Raw genomic sequence first — 19,468 nt, 5'->3', positions numbered from 1 at the left:
CACAAGTACACATTTACTATATGTCTTAAAATGTTTTGTAAAAGTCCAGAACTCATATCACTTTGGAAATTAACCACTAGGAAATCCTTTAAGTGTAGGGGTCAAATTATTATTAATATATTGAGGTAAACTAAATAAGTGAAATATACCTCTATATTAAAAAAAATTGAATATGTTCCTTACCTTAAGGAAAGTCATATCTTTTGAATATCTTATATATTATTTCTGTTACCACAGGAAACCACTTTATAAGGTCTATTAGAGGTCAAAATCTTTTGTTGTATTAAAAACTGATTGTAGGGTCTTCCCTGGTGGTCCAGTGGTAAAGAATCTGCCTTCCAATGCAGGCGACGCGGGTTTGATCCCTTGTCCGAGAATTAAGATCCCACCTGTCGCGGGGCAACTACACCCGTGGGCCACAACTACAGAGCCCATGCGCTCTGGAGCCCACACGCCACAACTAGAGAGAGAAAAGAACCTGCATGTCACAGCTAGAGAGAAGCCCGTGTGCCGCAACAAAGATCCCGCATGCCGCAACTGAGACGCGACACAACCAAAAAATAAATAAATAAATAAAAAGAAAGAAAAAAAAACTCAATAGTAAACAAATAATCTAATTTAAATGCTAGGTAAAAGCTTTATATAAAATATAATAATATTTAAAAACTGTATAAATGACTTTTTAGAAGAGAATAAAGTTTTTAAAATATGAAAAAATAAAATAAAATAAAAGCTCCCCAGATGATTCTAAGTGTAGCCAAGATTCTGGTCTAGAACTACCTCTGAATGGGACCTGTTACCACCTCTGAGAACGTATTCTCAGCCTGAGGCTGTATTCACAGACCTGGTTTTATAGTATCATGATAATCACCTAGGAAAGTTTTTTTTTAACTGGTGATGCCCCTTCCTTTCCCCACCCCCTCCCCGCCAGAGGTCCTGATTTAATTCATTTGGGTGGAGGGTCAACTTTGGGATTTTTAAATCCCGAGGAGTTGTAGTGTGCAGCCAGGGTTTAGGGAGAGGAAAGACCCATAATGCATATTTCTCCTATTAGGGAGTTCTGATGAAGAGATGCCAGACATCATACAGAAGCAAAAATTATGTCTAACATTATGTCAGCATCAGAATATGAGGTTGGTGGGAAAAGCCTGACAATTAGACGACTTTAATAGGGGGCCTTTTCACTATGAGATGGCAGAATGGAGATAAACTCAGAGGGCCACACACACACACACATCCAGTGATTCTGCAGTGGAGAGGACAGAATTAGGAGAAAATTATGCATGTGAGTTGACAAGATAAGTTTCAATTTCCTTTAATATAACTGCACGTTCACTTTGGGGTCATTGTCCTAGGGCAGTTGTTCCTGGGCCAGAAGCATCAGCGTCACCCAGTACCTTACTAGAAATGCAAATTCTTGGGCCCCACCCCAGACCTGCTGACTCAGAAACTCTGGGGGTGGAGCTCAGCTATCTGGTCTAACAAGTCTTCCACCAGATTCTCATGCACACTCAGATTTGAGATTCACTTCCCAAGGCACTGACATCTGGAAAAGTCACACCGGAAAAAAACAAAACACTAAAAGGCCTGTGTCCACCTCTGTCCCAGGAACCCCTTCAGTGGACAACTGCAGAGAGTAGCCCACCCTCCCTCTGGCAGACCAACTGCATCGCCATAGCAACATGGATGCTCCTGGTGGGTCTCAGACATTCACCCCAAGAACATCTTTTCTTAATAAACTGAAGAATTTGTATGTAAAATTAGACTCCTGTGCCCTTTGTCCCTTCGCCTGCCTGGGACAACTAGTACCATCTCTTTGCTGTTTCTTTCCACATACTGAGATTTTTGTCTAATCCTGCTTTATCCTTTCAAATCAGTGCAAAGTCCTTCCAGATTTTGACAAGGGATCATCTGATGGTCCTAGCTTTTGCCTACCGTTGTGATTTTGTCCCTTTAGCAATGCTTTCATTAATGCTTCTGTTGCATTCACTTTTTATAAAGGGCCACATCAAACCGTGACACTAATTGAGCTCAGAACAAACTAAAGCCCCTGATTTATTTTCTGCAAATGATGCTAAGCCCCTCCATCTTGCATCTCGGCTGTTAGTATTTTGGACCCAGGTATACAATCTCATAGCAGCTCATGAGGTTTTAGCATGTCATTGTTTCCTGATTCAACTGCACCCAGGTAGCAGACTTTGTTCATGCTGGGGTGACCAACCGTCCTGGTTTGCCTGGGACTGAAGGCTTTCCCAGGAAGCAGAACTTTCAGGACTAAATCCAGGAAAGCGGCCAGAAGAAGCTTTTATCAGTAGAAACGGGATCTTGTGGATAAATCAGCAAACTTGCCCTGTGGCAGTGTGATAGGCAGCTTCCAAGATGGCCCTGGAGGATCCTACCTCCTGGTATTCATGCCTTTGTGTGATCCCCTCCCCTTGAGGGTGGGCTGAACCTAGGGACTCAATTAGTAAAATTGAGTAAAAGTGCTGGGATATCACTTCTAGTAAAAGTGCTGGGATATCACTTCTGAGATTAGGTTACAAAACAACTGAGACTTCCAGCTTGCTGGCTTTCTCTCTCACTTTCTCCCTCGCTGGCTCTGAGAGAGGCCAGTTGCCATGTTGAGAGGTGCCCTACAATCAGGTCCTCATGTTAAGGAACTTATGTCTTTAGACAACTGTTACGGGCTGCCCAGGAATGAGGGGCTTCCAGGGACACGGAACTTTCAGTGTTAAAACCAGGAAAATCCCTAGCAAACTGGGATGAGTTGGTCACCCTAGCTGAGATGTCAATTTTCATACAACAACTGCTTAGAAACCAAGGACAACAGCCAAACTTTTGGCCGAGGAAGACTCTCGTCTGTTCTATTCCTGCAGGTTCCTCTGCACTTTCTACCTCAATCAGCTAGTCACTGAGAGCTACTGTTAATTAACAATATATCGTAGACCAGTACTAATTGCAATAAATATTTTATTAATTTTCAAACAAAAGGTTGCCTTCAATTAACCAAGTGTGAAAAATTTGATTACGGTGGTTTGCACATATGCCCATAGCTACCATCACCAATTAGCAAGCTCGTGCCCCAAAAGCCCTCATTAGTGCATGTATTTATGACATATAAACAAAAATTAAAAGCTATGGTGCTGTGGCATCGTTTTTCTAAATTCCACCAAGGGCAGGGAAGGAAACACAGTACTATTTATGTAGGGTTGTAAAAGCAATGGTTACACGTTACGATATAAAACCCAACCATCTTTTCAAAGTGTTTGCCAAGTGGGCCATCTCCCATAGGAGAGGTGCTTTGCATGGAAAATGCCACCATGTTTTGCACGTAGTTGGTCCATAATAAACATCTGTTGACCAAAGTGGTTGAATGTTAGAGCTACAAAGATTCTTGGAATTAATTCTGCATGACCATGAGGCTCAGAAAAATGAAGTGACTTTGCCAGGGTAGCATGGCTGCAAAGTAAAGCTAGGACCAGAGCCTTATTTTAGAACAGGGTTTCTCAACCTCGGCACTACTGCCATTTCGGGTTGGATAATTCTCTGTTGCGGGGGACTGTTTTGTTCACTGTAGGATGTTTAGCATCCCGGGTTCCCTCCCATCTTCTCCATGGCCTGTGGCTTCTGAAGATGGCTCTGATCTTCCCTGTACCAGACCTCTTGGCCCCAAAAGTGATCCTTGATCTCCCCATCATGCCCAGCACAATACCTCAGACAGAGAGCAAAACTTCACATGGGAAGAGTAAAGAGACAAGATTATGAGTCAAAGAGACTGCAAGTTACTAAAGGGTGGCGAGTGGTTCAATAACTGAGGAAATGCAGGAGTTATGGAGAACTCAGAGGAGAAATAGTTACCGGAACAGCTGTGACTCCAGACCCTCCCTGCTTCAATGGGGAGCCCAGATTCACCCCCGCCCCCAATATTCACCTTTGTATAGCCAACAACAAAACGTGTCTGAGGCAGAGACAGCATCATTGCTTTTTTACTAGATGGATGGATGGATGGATGGATGGATGGATGGATGGATGGACAAATGCTGAAGGAGAGCACAGTTGTTCTCTGGAGGCAGAACTAGGAGCACGCAGCTGAGGTGAGTGACACGGCTTCTGGTTGACCCTGGCAATACCTTTTGGCTGGCAGATCTCTTAGGTGAGGGGGACAAGAGGCTGTGAGGGGCATGGAGAGAATAGACCAGGGAGACAAAAGCCTGCCTCTCCACTGACCTGCTGTGAGACTCTGAGCTACTCCCTTCGCCTCTCTGAGCCTCAGTTTCCCCATCTACACAAATTATGGCTGTCCTAGCTCTCCCTCTCTCCGGTCCCTCCCATCTCCCAGATCCAAGGAATCTTCACGGGGTTGGGGTGTCCCCAGGCTGTTAAAGCAGAGGCATGTTCCAGGCCCTCTGCAGACTGGGTCTCCCCGACCATCTGCCAGTCCCATTTGCAGAGCGACACCAGGACGGGTGGGCAGTTGGGAGGTCTCCAACTTCTCCGAGAACATCTCTGCACATGCTTCTGAAAAGGGTGAGACGTGGGCCTTGCAGCGAGTGAGAAGTTTGGAGTGCTGCCACTCGGTCCTGCCTGTCCCCACACTCACCAGACAGACACCATCCCCCAAATGCAAAGTGCTGGTGACTCCCCAGTGCCGGGGCTGGGGGTCGGGTGGGGGGCAGCTGGGTCCTTCAGTGAGATGACAGGGACTCTACCAGAGATGTCAAAGGATAAATTCCTGGAACCACTGAGGTCATGCTGATGATGGAAATGATGCAACTTTCCCATCTATGGGGGCATAGAGGAACACATTTAGGGGGTGCCCCTTTGTCTCAGTTTAGTCCACTTCCTGTTACTCACTGCCCGGGGCACTGTCAAGTCTCTTTTACAAAGATGTTCCTCAGTCCCAGGTCATCGGTTGACGCAAATGTATACCAGTGAGGGGCTCTCAATTCTTTAGACACGAATTCCTCTTAAACCCAGCCAGGATGTCTTGGTGCAAATCATTAACAAATAATTTCCTTTTGTTAGCACTTGCTAAGTCCTCGGTGCTGTGCTAGGTGTCTCATTTAATCCTCACGCTGACTCTATGCAGGAGGTCTTCTATCCTAATACAATACTGAGGAGTAAACTGAGGCTCAGAGAGTCTATCCACTTGCCCAAGGCCACCGAGTAAGCAAGCAGCAGAGCTGAGATGGGAATGTTGCTCTATCCACAGGCAGAGCTTGTGCCCTAACCGCCGGGCAGTGCTGCTTCCCACCACAGCCCAGATCTTAAAACCAAAGACTCTTCCACCCTCAACAAACTGGCCCCGTACTCTCTCCACTTGGGCTGCAGCCTCACTACACCATTTGCAGTTCCCAGTCTGGCCAGTGCTGCCACTGCTCTGCACCCTTTGCTCTCCCCAAAATGCTCCAGGCTCTGCTCATGGGTCTCCTCCTCCAGGAAGACTTCCTGACCATTCCCAGGCCCCAAGGTAGAATGAACACCTCTCTCCTTCATGCCCCCATTGACTCTGTAGGTACATCTATCAGAGAAACATGCCCACCATGGTTTTATATCCATCTCAGCCTCTGGCTTCCAGGATTCCAGGAAATACCGTCCCTGCCTTATCCATTTCTGTTTGCCCAGGACCTAGTACAGTGTTAGGCACAGGGAAGTGCTCAGTAAATATTGCATGAAGAGGGGGCTTCCCTGGTGGCGCAGTGGTTGAGAATCTGCCTGCCAATGCAGGGGACACGGGTTCGAGCCCTGGTCTGGGAAGATCCCACATGCCGCAGAGCAACTAGGCCCGTGAGCCACAACTACTGAGCCTGCGCGTCTGGAGCCTGTGCTCTGCAACAAGAGAGGCCGCGATGGTGAGAGGCCCGCGCACCGCGATGAAGAGTGGCCCCCGCTTGCCGCAACTAGAGAAAGCCCTCGCACAGAAACGAAGACCCAACACAGCCATAAATAAATAAAATTCTTTAAAAAAAAAAAAAATATTGCATGAAGAGTCAGGTGAACTGAAACCCCATGAGAAATCCAATTTCGGGGGGGGGGGGGGAGGAGCCAGCAGGAAATTTTTTTTAAAAAAGAATGCAATCCAATTTCAAGCTACCCAGAACAGCAAGTTCATGGGGCAGGGATGCCTGGCACATGACACGTGCTTGCTCAACAAAAACTTACTTCATAGATGAAAGAACGAGTGACTGATGAAAATAGCCGAATATTTGTACACTTATCCCTATCGAACCTCTTCCCAGGTGACCTCGAGGGTTGCTTCCAGATGTAATCTGGGGATTGGAAACGGAAACATCAGGTATTTTCTAGTAAACTGATCGTTAACTCTAAGGTTGCTGTTATGGACTGAATGTTTGTGTCCCTGCTCCCAAATTCATATGTTGAAACCCTAATCCCAATGTGATGGTATTAGGGGAGGGCCTTTGTGAGGTGAGGAGGTCATAAGGGTGGAGATCTCATGAGTAGGATTAGTGCCCTTGTAAGAAGAGGCCAGATTGCTAGCTAGCTCTTTCTCTACTAGGTGAGGATACAACAAGAAGATGGCACTTTGCCACCTGGAAGAGGGTCCTCACCAGAACCCGATGAGCTGGCACCCTAATCTCAGAATTCCAGCCTCCTGGAAACATGAGAAATAAATTTTTGTTGTTTACAAGCCACTCAGTCTATGGTACTTTGTTATAGCAGCCCAAATTGACTAAACAGTCTCAGAGTAACTTTTTAAACTGTCCATGGGGACTTCCCTGGCAGGGCAGTGGTTAAGACTCTGCACTTCCAATGCAAGGGGCACGGGTTCGATCCCTGGTTGGGGAACTAACATTCCCATGTGCCGCGCAGCGTGGCCAAAAAAAATAAAATAAAATAAAATAAACTGTCCTTCTGCAACAAAAGACCTTCAAAATGCAATAAGAAGGACTTCCCTGGTGGTGCAGTGGTTAAGACTGCGCTTCCAATGCAGGGGGCCTGGGTTCAATCCGTGGTCAGGGAACCAGATCCCACATGCATGCCACAACCAAGAGTTCCCATGCCACAACCAAAGAGCCCATGTGCCGCAACTAAGGAGCCCTCGAGCCGCAACTAAGACACGGTACAACCAAATAAATAAATAAATATTTTTTAAAAATGCAATAAGAAAATAAGCCCTCAATTCAAAACCTTGACAATAAAAGGATATTAGTCACTCCACATCTCAGACAGGCTTGGCCTAATTCTGGAGGAATAATGAGATCCTTAAAATCAATGTTTACTATATAAAGCCTTTTTAGAGTCGGGTTCCCCCCGAAGCAAATCTTGAGACAAGGGTTCGAGTACACGTAATTTATTTGGGAGGTGACCTCAGGAAGCACCAGCAGGGGAGGGGGTAGGAAAAACAGAGAAGAGATGGAAGCCAATTAATAGCATGTTATTGGTCCAATCAGCACTGTGGGCGACTAGAGCTCGATCCTGCTGGAGACTCTGGGAGACGGTGTAGACTCACTTCTGAACTGACCCACCCATGGGGAAAGGGAGCTGAGCAGTCATTCTCCAACTCCCATCTGCCAAGCCTGCTCCCAGGGGCATTAACTCACCAGTATTTCCAGCCTGCCCACACACCCAGGGATGAGAGCTAGCCTTCGAGTGGAGACTGGCGGTGTCTGCAGCAGGAGACCCTCAACAGAGTCAGGGGTGGTGACTGCCAATGGGTGTGAGCAAATCATCAGTGAGCCTGCTACAAAGCCCAAGGGAAGACGGAGTTGACAAAGGCGTTTTCTCTAGATTCCATATATATGCGTTAGCATACGGTATCTGTTTTTCTCTTTCTGACTTACTTCACTCTGTATGACAGACTCTAGGTCCATCCACCTCACTACAAATAACTCAATTTCGTTTCTTTTTACCAAATGTAAAATACATAGCTAGTGGGAAGCAGCTGCATCGCACAGGGAGATCAGCTCTGTGCTTTGTGACCATCTAGAGGGGTGGGATAGGGAGGATGGAAGGGAGATGTAAGAGGGAGGGGATATGGGGATATATGTATACATGTATCTGATTCACTTTGTTGTACAGCAGAAACTAACACAACATTGTAAAGCAATTATACTCCAATAAAGATGTTAAAAAAAAAAGCGTTTTTCTCTAACTAACAGGTATGAGAACATAATATAAAGTAAGCAAGAAACCAAGCTCTAGGCAGAGAAGCTAGAACCTTCCATCTGCCTCTCCTCCTCTCTTTCTTTTGAAGTGTATATGTCTGCCTTTCTGCCTTCTCTCCCTCCCTGACCTGGAATCTATTTTCTTCTCAGTCGGAGTCTTTCTTCCTCTTCCCCCTCAATATCTTCCACCCACCTCTCCTGTCCCAATTTTTCCCATCTCTTAAGAGCCCATAACACAAAAGCGAAGCATCTTGCTTAATATTTGTTTACTTAGGAACAGTGAGTTTTATGCACACTGTTCTTAATTAAAATCTCAGCAAGCTTCCATTTGTGGATGGAGAGGCATTCTGCCTAAGAAGGGGGGGCTTTAAAATCTTGGCACCTTCTTGCCAATGCACCCCCAGCACTTGGAAGGAACACTCAGGATTCAGTCTTGCATCAGGGGCCCGTGAAGCTATTCATGCTCTCAGCAACACTGATTATTGGCAATTTCACTCTGTGAGGGAAGTGGATTTCCTTCCAGACATGCTGTAGTGGCACTTAAGGAGTGGTGACTCGCTGCTTCATCTGTGTGGGTGGTCTGATGGATAAATGCTCATCCAAAGCATCAAGCGGGGTATCTACAGTCTCCACCCAAACCACAGTCTGCAGTAATCGCTCTCCCCTGTCGTTTTTGGGGCTCCCCTCTAGATGACTGCATCAATAAAGAAAGTGTCTCACTGTCTTCCAGACTCTCCTCCTCCCTTCCAACTTATTCCCTACATGGCTTTCCTCAAGATCACCCAAATGTCACCTCCTCCAAGAAGCCTGCCCTGGCTCCCTCAACTGGCAGTCACCCTCTCCTCTGTGTGCCTGAACTTGGGACCACCTGCTTGTAGGGCATTCCCCAGATTGTGTGGTCTGCTCACCAGGCTGTGGGTCCATAAAGACAGAGTCCTCTGGGCTTCCCTGGTGGCACAGTGGTTGAGAATCTGCCTGCCAATGCAGGGGACATGTGTTCGTGCCCTGGTCTGGGAAGATCCCACATGCCACGGAGCAACTGGGCCCGTGAGCCACAATTACTGAGCCTGCGCATCTGGAGCCTGTGCTCCGCAACAAGAGAGGCCGCGATAGTGAGAGGCCCGCGCACTGCGATGAAGAGTGGCCCCCGTTCGCCGCAACTAGAGAAAGCCCTCGCACAGAAACGAAGACCCAACACAGCAATCAATCAATCAATCAATCAATCAATCAATCAAGACAGAGTCCTCATCCTGGTCAACTTTCCTCACTGGGGGTTCCGCCTAGAGTTCAAGCTTGGTAAATGTTGGATGGATGGATGAATGAATGGAATGCTGGGACTTCAGAGTCTCAGACCAACTTGTAGGCACCCTTGGGCTGATAGCCAGTGAGAAAGGTAAGGAATCCAAGGTGAGGACACCCAGTGACTTTCACCCTGGGGTGGGTGCGAGGGCCAGAGGACTAAACCTACCCCATAGGGAGCCAGGATGCTCCACTCCTGCTGATTTTACATACTGGGATTCTGGAAATCAAGTTCCACCCCTAAAAAGTTAGAAAACCACTGTTCTACAGTCTCAGCCACAGCATTTTGTTAGAGGGGGCATGACCTACTCAAGGGAAGCTCTGCTAGGACCGAAGTTTACTGACTCCTGATCCATTGCTCGTCCATGGCTAAATACCACAGCCAAGCCTACAGATGTGGTTCTGCCTCCAAATGGACGCCTTGCACCTGGAAGTCCAGAAACGGGACATCTGCCCAGCCCTGAAAGGGAAGTCTGGGATGAGGAGATGGGGGATGGGCAGCAGCAGGAGTGTGGGGCAGCGGGTGGTACCCTTGACCAGAGTGGAAGCAGGAGTGCAGGCTCCAGGTGTTGGCAGGGGGGCCAGAGGAGAAGGGACAGGGACCCCAAGGTCAAGGTGGAGCTCAGGAGCCTAGACTGGGTTCAATGAGTCAGGGCGGAAGGCCAGGACAAGGTCCCTCCCCCAGCCTATGCCAGTGGATCAGGAGTGACCACAGCCCTGAAGGATGGAGGTCAGAAGCATCCTGCAACACGCACTGGAAAGGGCAAATCCCCGCTGGACCCATGTCCCCTGTCCCCGCATCCCGCCTTGTATGGAAGAGTAGTAGCCCGGCTGCCTCCGGATGGAGGAGGCTGGAGGCTTCCCTGTGCCTCTAGGCCCTCTGAGCAGCAGCCAGCAGAGCAGCGGCGGCGCCACCTACTGGTGGCTCCAGGGAGTACAGCTCAAGTACAGCCAGTCTCAGCCTTAGGTGGTGGCGGGGTCAGGAAGTGCGTGGGAGAAGAGCAGATCAGCTGTTCACTTTCGCTTTTTCTACATGTAATCATAGAAAACTTCATACATAAACAAAAGTAGCAAGAACTGTAGTCATGAACTCCCAGATACCCATCACTCCACTTCTCCAGTTAGTAGTTCATGGCTGATCTTGCTTCTTCTTTACCCACCCGCACCTACCCCTTGCAAATTATTTCCAAGCAAATCCCAGGCATCTTATCATTTCAACCTAAATGTTTCTGTATGTATCTCTAAGTATTTTTACAAGGTAACAATACCATTATCTCTGCAAATAAGAACAGAATTCCTTAATGGCATCAAGTATTTGTCAAATCATCTATTGTTTCATGAATTCATAAATATTTTTCTATAATTTATTAATCAGGATCCTGATAAAGTCTACACGTTACAACTGGTTCAACGTCTTTTTTTTTTTTTTTTTTTGGCTGCGTTTGATCTTCACTGCTACGCGGGCTTTCTCTAGTTGTGGCTAGCAGGGGCTACTCTTCGTTGCGGTGCGTGGGCTGCTCATTGCGGTGGCTTCTCTTGTTGATGAGCGTGGGCTCTAGGTGTGCGGGTTTTAGTAGTTGTGGCACACGGGGTCAGTAGTTGTGGCTCGCGGGCTCTAGAGCGCAGGCTCAGTAGTTGTGGTGCATAGGCTTAGTTGCTCCGCGGCATGTGGGATCTTCCCAGACCAGGGATGGAACCCATGTCCTCTGCATTGACAGGTGGATTCTTAACCACTGCGCCACCAGGGAAGCCCCCGGTTCAATGTCTTTTGAGCCTTTTTAAATCTATAGGTTTCCCCTTCATTTATTGTTGTGTTTTGGATTTTTGTCTGGGTTTTGTTTTTGTTTTTTTAACTTGCAATTCATTTGTTGAAAGAAATTGGTCATTTGTCCTGACATTTCCCACAGTCTGTATTTTGTTTGTTTCATCCCTGTGGTATCATTTAACATGTTCCTCAGACTTTCTGAGTTGTAAATTCTGTCAGTTGGGGCTGAATCTAGAGGTTTGTTCAAATTCCATTTTGATCTGTTGTCAGGTCTACTTTGGAGGGGCCGTTGTATTCTGTCAGGAGGCTGGAGATGCCAACTGGCCTCCCTTCTTGTGATGTCAGCAACCATTGACCATCATGACCTAGATCCAGTATTTCACTGGGGATCACAAAACGCTGATATTCTAATACCATCACAGCTGTTTAGTTTTAAATCTGAGATTCATTATTGATTCAGAATTCCTTCCTGCAACAAAAATGGCCCATGGGAGAAAAGCCTCTTCTGGACCCTGGAAAAGTCTTCCTTTTCCAGAACTGTGTCGTCTAATAATAATACCCAGATGTAGCTATTAACACCTGAAAATTGGCCAATTGGAATTTAAAATGTGCTATAAACGTAGAATACACTTCCATTTTCAAAGACTTTGCATGAAAAAGGAATGTGAAATATCTCAATAATAATTTTATATCATTTGCACGGTGAAATAATATTTTAATATAGTGAGTTAAATAAAATGTATTATTAAAATTAATTATGCTTATTCCTTTTTACTTTTGGAATGTGGCTACTTGAAATTTTAAAATTATATATGCAGCTCACACTTGCAGCTGATATTCTATTTCTGTTGGACAGCACTGGTCTATCATTTAGTTCTCTCAGTGAATTCATGAACTCTCCCATTATTGAGCTCTACCCATGTGTCAAGCACTGTTCAGAGAATATAGTAGTGAACAAAATAGGCAATGCCCCTGCCCTCATGGAGTGTGCATTCTAGAAGGAAGAGATGAACAGGAAAACTAAATATATACTTCTAAATAATCTATGGAATAATAAAATAATTATAATAACTAAGCAACTAAGTACTACCATCAAAATTTGGGACAATAGGCTAAGGCAATATGTGGAGGAAAATGTATAGTTTCAAAAGTATTTACCATAAAACCAGAGAGAGTTAAAGCAAACAAGCTAAATGTTCAATAAAGAAGTTGGAAGAGAGCAAGAGATATGATGACAGCTTGAACTATAGTAGGGGAGATGGAGAAAAATCGGGAATTTTTTTGAAGATTGAGTCAATAGGATGGATGGATGCTTCTGGAACTCAGTGGAAAGGGTATAACCTAGAGATATAAACCTGGGAGTCATCAGCATACAGGTGGTATTTAAAGCAATAGTCAAGAGAGCAAGTGCAGATAGAGTACAGGACCTAGGTGAACTCATCAGAGCCCTCGTTCTGAACCTAAACTGGTTAAATCTTTTTGGGGGTCCCAGCATATGTTAGGTACAGAGATGCTGCATCTAACCAAAAAAGCCCACCTGGTGTGTAAACCAGAACACCGAACAAGGCATGTAATTTTCAGGTAGACCAGATGCCACCATCATCATCATTATCATCATCCATTCATTCATTTATGCAATATCTCACACAGATGGTATTATTACCCCTGTTATAGGAAAGGAGAAAGTGAGCTTTAGTAACTTTGTCCACAACAGTGGTGGGATTCTATCCCATACATCTAGTGCTGCATTGACAGTACAAGGATGCCCACTGCCACATTGTTCATAACAGCAAAAAACTGGACACAGCATCAACTGCCATCATTAAGGGAGTGTTCATACAATTATAGGTATGAGTGATATAGACTGAGACATTTAAGGTCTATTCCAAAACTCAATGATAGATGCGGTAGCGGGAACACTGCACATGGAGTCCACCACTGGGACTCAAGCCCAGCTCCACATCTGATAGGTGTGTGACCCGTAGCAAATCACATCACCTCCCTGAGCCTCAGCTTCCTCATCTGTTCAGTGGGGGACAAGACTCCCTTTCCTAGTAACCCCACAGGTTGGCAGTGAAAACCACATAGAAACAGATGTGAAAGCTTTTCATTTCAATAGAGGGCTATGCAAACAGGAGTGATGGCTGCTGCTTCCAGAACTCCAAACAGGCCTGGCTCCACTCAGGTGATTCCTAGAACTCTGGGAGGCCCAGTCCTGCTAGCAGTGGGACAGGGTCAGATTTCGAGATCCCCATGCCTCTCTAGCTTTGCACACACACAGGGTATCACCCTTTGACTCCAGCTACCAGGGCCTCCCTGCCTTGAGTCTCTACTTTGAAGGGTCTTTCTCTGGCCTTCCAATGGCCAATGCTACTGCCCACAGGGCAAGGAATCTAGAGGTCCAAGAGGATGTGCCCACCTGTAGCCCCTCCCCATTCCTAGACCATGCTGCAGTTCCCCAAGTCCCCAGAATTCCCTGCCTACATGTCCTGAGCCGGCTTCCAGGACCTGCATAAATTCTTCTTTGGGTCTTTCCTCCCAAGAGTGGACTGTCCCCACTGTGTGCATCCCGCCTCAAAGGGCCAAAAGGAGGTTATCTGCATGGGGATAAGGGAGGTGGAAAGGAATGGGAGATGCAGAGTACAGTGACCATATGCATGTAGGGAGACCCCTCATGGTGCAGGACAAAGCTGGGGATGGAAGAGAAGAGGATGGGCTCCAGACCAGAGCTTCCATTTGTACGCTTGCCCCAGACCTCTCAAACACTGGGGTTGCACATAAACATCATAACACCGATCACATCCCTCCCCTTCCCTGGGAAGGCTGGTGATAAAACACAGGGAGCAAAAACAATCATTGCTGGGGCCTAATTATGGCGAGCAGCCTGTTAGTGCTGTATATAGACTCTGCTTTGGGGGAAATGTGCTGATTTATGCAGTTCCCAACATTTAAAGGTGGAGACCAGACTGTGGCTGAATCAGATGAGATTGTTCTTTGGGACAAATTACAACCCTGAGCTGAGCAAAAATGTGTAAAAGATTGCCTGTCCTTCCTTCCCCTGACATGCAACTAGCTTCACCTTGGGTTCTCTGGCCATTCCTTTGAACCAAAGGCTCAAGTTGGCCACGTGGGTATTGAAGCAGAAGTCAGTAATTACAAAGCACCTGCCCTGTGCAAAGCTCTGGGGAAACTGAGGCATCTCAAACCAAGGCCTCCAGGAGCTCACAGCTCAGTGAGCTCAAACAGATCCTCTTGGCATGAAGGCTGTCTCGCTGTGGAAGATTACAAAAACGCGATCCCCTCCACACCCCATATGTGCACCTTCTTGCTGTTACTTTGAGTCCCCTTCCACTCTGACTCGGCTCAGTCAGGTGACTTGTTTTGGCCAACAGGACGTTAGCAAACAGGATGCAAGCAAAGATTTGCAAAGCTCTTGAGAAGTGGGGCTTGTCCCCTTTGTCGGCTCTTGGAATCCACCATGTGAAGAAATCTGGGCCACCCTCCTGGAGGATGAGGACCACACAGAGCTATGCAGAGAGAGACCGCCTGTCCATCATCTCAGACATCCCAGTGAGGCCATCATAAGCCAGCCAGCCCCAGTCAACCCACTGGCACACTGCAGACTCATGAGTGAGCCCAGGCTGGTCCAGAAGAACCACCCAACTGAGCCCAGCCCAAACTGCCAAACTACAGAATTGCGAACTAAATAAATGGCTATGATTTTAAGCCCTCCACAGCAAAGGAGAGGACTCAGCCAGACCTACAAAGATGAGTAGGATTTACCAAGTAGACAAACCAGGAAGGGTAAACCAGGCAGAGGGAACAGCATAAGCAAAGGCATAGAGGACTCTTCAGAGAATTATGAGTCACCCAATACGACTAGATCACAGGACCTCTGGGAAAGACGAGGCTGGTGAGTTAGGCAGAGGCCTTGCCACGGGGGACCTCAGTGCTGAATATGGAAGTTTGGACTTTATCCAGAAAGCAGTGGGAAGCCACTGGAGGAATCTGAGCAGGAGGGGGCCAAGGTGAGCTGTGTAATTTCAAGGTCACTTCGGCAGCAGTGAGGGGAATCAGGTGCCCACCGTCCACCTCCAGCAAGGGGCCAGCGCCACCAGCCTCTAAGGGATATCAGGCAGCAGCCCTTCCTCCCTCCTCCCCTCACCTCGACCTCACACAGGAGGTGCTGCCAGGATCCCCAGACAAATGCACTTCAAATGAACCAAGAGAAGTCAATTTCCAACCCCAGTTTCCACGTCTAAGACAACAGCAGTGTTATCTCAAGGGCAGTGACAGGCACGTTGGATTCTCAGAGTCAGTGACAAGGGAGACAAGTGTGGACAGTGAGAAGACAGCTTTGGAAAATCAGCCCCCTCTGAAGTAGGTCTCTACCACATACCCTTTCTTACATAGCTCCAGTGACGGGGTGCTCAGCACTTTCTCTGCCCAAAGTTCTTCATCACAGACTTATGATTGATCCATGCATCCTGCTTCTGTCCACAGCAGCCTTCAGAGGTGACAAGATGCACTGAAACCCCTGATTTGTCTCTTCTCCAGACTGAACGTAATTCTGGAGTGATCTGCACAGAATGAAAAGGGCAGCACTTACTTCATTCCGAAAACCAAATGTCTATCGGTGTAGCCTAAATAAGCTTTCATGGCAGTTACATCAGTACCGCCCCAGGTCACCTTCAGGATCCCCCTCTCGATAAGGTGGTATTTTGTACGTCCTTCTATTATAGCTGAACTGCAATTCTTTTCCTACGTGACAAAATGATTGAAAAACGAGCCCTAGAGCAAATGAATCTTTGTCCCTTCACCACCCCAACCCAAGGTCTGGGATAGAGTAGCAGCTCATAAAACATCTACTGAATGAATAAGCCTGTTTCCTAAAGAGTAAGGGCTATGGGATGGGACGTACTAAGCAAAACAGCCTAGTACCAAACATATGGGCTCAGGAAGAAGACTGCTTGGGTTCAAGGCCTTGTTTTCACTAGCCCCGCCCCTGTAGGCCCACAGTTCCCAAACTATGTGCCAAGACACCCCTGGGCACTGCGGCAAACACAGAGGGGTACCACTGGTTATCTTAAATGTTCAAGGGGAACACAGTGATATCTGTCATACATCCACAAACTACAGCTCACGGTAGTCACAGTTTCAACATTAATTTGTGCTACATTCCTTCCGATGACACCAGATCCTTGCAAAGCTGGGTTTTCAGTGGTTACAGTAATAAAAAACAAATACCAAGTGAAAACCAAAGTGGAACAAGAAATGAAGATGGCAATGTCGCACCTGAGTCTAAGTTTTGAGAAGATGCGCAGAGCCCAACAGGCACACACAACCCATTACTATGTAATTCTGCTTCTTTAAGATGGAATAAAATTTTTTTCAATTTGTGTGAATTATTTTTTCCAATAATTACTAAGCTGTTAGGACATAAATATTTATAAGTAGTTGTTTGGACCTAACTACTTAATAAACAGAACTACTAGGTATTTCTTTTGGCCTTTGGATACCATGAAAAAAATACTGAGATATTAAGGATTGTGGGAAACTATGGGAATCTGTTTTAGGCATTTTACATCACTTCTCTGGACCTTAGTTTCCCTAAATATAAACTGGGGGATGACAATAATAGAACATAAGGCTGTTGATAGGATTGATTAAGTGAGGATATATGCAATATTCAGGATGATACCTGGTACATAATAACTGCTGTATACATGTTACTATGACATAGAGAAGCCGAATCAGTAACTGACAAGATTATAGGGGGAATGTCTAAAACACAGCAGAGAACCATTTTCTAACATTCTCTTCTTGTATTAATAATGTGACTGCCATATACCAAGTGCTCTGACATTCATTACAAAGAGCACTGCCTGGGAGTCTTAAGGAGATGTGTTCCAGCTGCAGTTCAGCTCTGAAACCTTAAGCAAGGCACCCCCTTCTCTCTAAACCTCAGTCTCCATATCTGTATGTTATACGTGCAGTGGTGACCCTGGAGTTGGGGGGAAGGGAGTTAAGACTCTCTTCAGGTGTGCAAACACCAACAGGGACCAGACCCCAGATGGGAGACTGACTCCTGTACTATAAATAGTACAAACCTATTTGTACCTTCCTACTACCTTCCTACTACTAGGAAGTAGGTGATTAATATTGCACAATTGATATGCTAATTAAAACCATCTTTATCAGCTTGTTGCTGCAAATTCCCCCAGGCTCTGGAGGCCGCAATCTGAAAGAATGAGTTTCTCGACTCAATCTGAGTCTACGAAACCACATGCTTCAAACTGATTCAGACCTTTCACTAAATTAGACCGTCTCAGAATGTGTTGGAATAGTGAGGTTTTGCCAGCTGTATAATCAGTTCCTTATTCAATTCCTTAAATAGAGATTTGTTGATAAACCAACCTACTGTTTTTAAAATGAAGTTTTTGGAGAAAAAATAATAAAGCTTTCCTTTAAAAAAGATTTCAGTCTTCATTAGATCAAATTTCCTTTGCCTTTTTGCCTCTAGGTTTCCTAGGCACTCTGAGTTTTTTTTTTTTAATGCTGAGTTATTCCTTTATTAGATAATCATTGAAATCGACCTCATTCTCACAGAGGGGTGATTATGGGCACAGAAAATGCATTCACTCCTTTTACAAGGCTGGTGGCTGACAGAAATGATTCTGCTGGTAGCTTCAGTGGAAATGTTGCGTTTTATAAAACGAGTACTGAGATTATTATAAAGCTGGTTTTGGCATGTTTTCCTAAATTAAAAAATAATGAAAATGGAAAAATGGTTTCTCTCAGATGAAGGGCTCTACAAGTAGAAATAAGACTCCAGGGTCTAAACTCCTCTAGCCTCTTCCCTCCCCAACTAACGAAAGAAGAAGAGTGTCACTCCCTGACCTCACCCTCCAGTCTCTGGGGCCACCCAAGTCTGTCTCTGAGCCTGAAGCACAAAGCAGACCTACCCATGGTTCCCAGATCCTCCCTGTGGGCACATGGCATTTAAACATTGTGACATCAGAATGTTTAGACTTGACTCAACAAAACAAACAATTATCTTTTGGCTTTTGAAAAATCACCTTACCCCATCCTTGAGACTGACCCCATGACCTCATAGAAACCTCTGGTAAAAGGGAAGTCCTCTCACAGTTTCCTACAAAGCTGCTAGAGCCAGATGGCCAAGGTTCAAATCTTGGCTCTGCCACTTAACTAGCTGTGTAACCTTGAGCAAATGATTTAATCTTTCTGTGCTTTGCTTTTCTCATCTGCCCAGTGGAAGTAACAACAACTGAGACATAATATTTGTAAAGTTCTTGGAAGAGGCGCTGGCATACATTATTTGACGAAAGCAAGCTGCTGGGGTTTTGTCTTGTGTCTGGCCAACAGCCGATCCTTCTTCCCTCCTGCCCATCCTGCACATCTGCACCTTAGGATGGTCTATTTACCTGGTGAACTCGCTGCTCACTTTCTAACCGTTGTCACTCCTGCCTTCTGCTGCAGACAAACATCTGTTAGGCCTTTACATTGCTCCACAACCTTCTGATTTGTCCCAGTCTGTCTGCTGCAGGAAAGAGAGTGGGGCGTGAGAGGGTGGTCACATTCCACATCGCAGGCGAGTCCCTGGGCTGGCCACCAAGTGTGGGTTCTTAGCTTCACGCAGGGAAGAATTCAAGAGCAAGCCATAGTAAAGTGAAAGAAGGTTTATTCAGGGAGATACACACTCCATAGACAGAGTGCGGGCCACCTCAGAAGGTGAGAGGCCCTGAAATATGGGGTGGTTAGTTTTTATAGGCTGGGTAATTTCATAGGCTAATGAGTGGGAGGATTATCCCAAGTATTTTGGGGAAGGGGTGGAGATTTCTAGGAATTGAGTCACTGCCCACTTTTTGGCCTTTTATGGTCGGCCTCAGAACCATTATGGCACCTGTGGGTGTGTCATTTAGCATATGCCAGAGTATTACAATGAGCATATAAATGAGGCTCAAGGTCCGCTGGAAGTTGAATCTTCTGCCATCTTGGACCTAGTTGGTTCTAACCAGTTTATGTTGTGTCCTCAATGGCTATGTCATTCTTTTAAAGGTTGTGCCCTTCCTGTCTCATGTCCTCTTGTCTTCTCCATGGAGACTGTTTTAGACCTGCCTCTCCCACCAAACCTCTGACACTCACTCTCAGCCCATCTCTCCTTCACAGTGAAAATAATGCCATAAAACAGAACCCCTCAACTTCCTTCCATACCCCTCACTCTGTCCTGCTTCCAGGCACATCCCCTCACTCCCTC

The 19,468-nt window shown here is 46.1% G+C and overlaps 1 long non-coding RNA gene across 2 annotated transcripts in view; it reads right to left on the bottom strand.

Moving 5' to 3' along the window:
• LOC132348875 (uncharacterized) overlaps nt 1-19,468 on the bottom strand; it is a 153,337-nt gene that overhangs the window by 86,868 nt on the left and 47,001 nt on the right. The window contains exons 2-3 of one of the 2 annotated variants that reach the window (XR_009497578.1): nt 18,636-18,751; nt 15,600-15,770 (exon numbers count right to left, since the gene is read on the bottom strand). The exons of the other annotated variant lie outside the window; for it this stretch is intronic. This is a non-coding gene — a long non-coding RNA (uncharacterized LOC132348875). The remainder of the gene's footprint in view (nt 1-15,599; nt 15,771-18,635; nt 18,752-19,468) is intronic. 2 annotated transcript variants of the gene reach the window in all.

The sequence above is a fragment of the Balaenoptera ricei genome, chromosome 15 (assembly GCF_028023285.1).
Source record: "Balaenoptera ricei isolate mBalRic1 chromosome 15, mBalRic1.hap2, whole genome shotgun sequence".
NCBI classification, from domain to species: Eukaryota; Metazoa; Chordata; class Mammalia; order Artiodactyla; family Balaenopteridae; genus Balaenoptera; species Balaenoptera ricei.
This window is presented reverse-complemented; position numbering and strand designations above follow the sequence as displayed.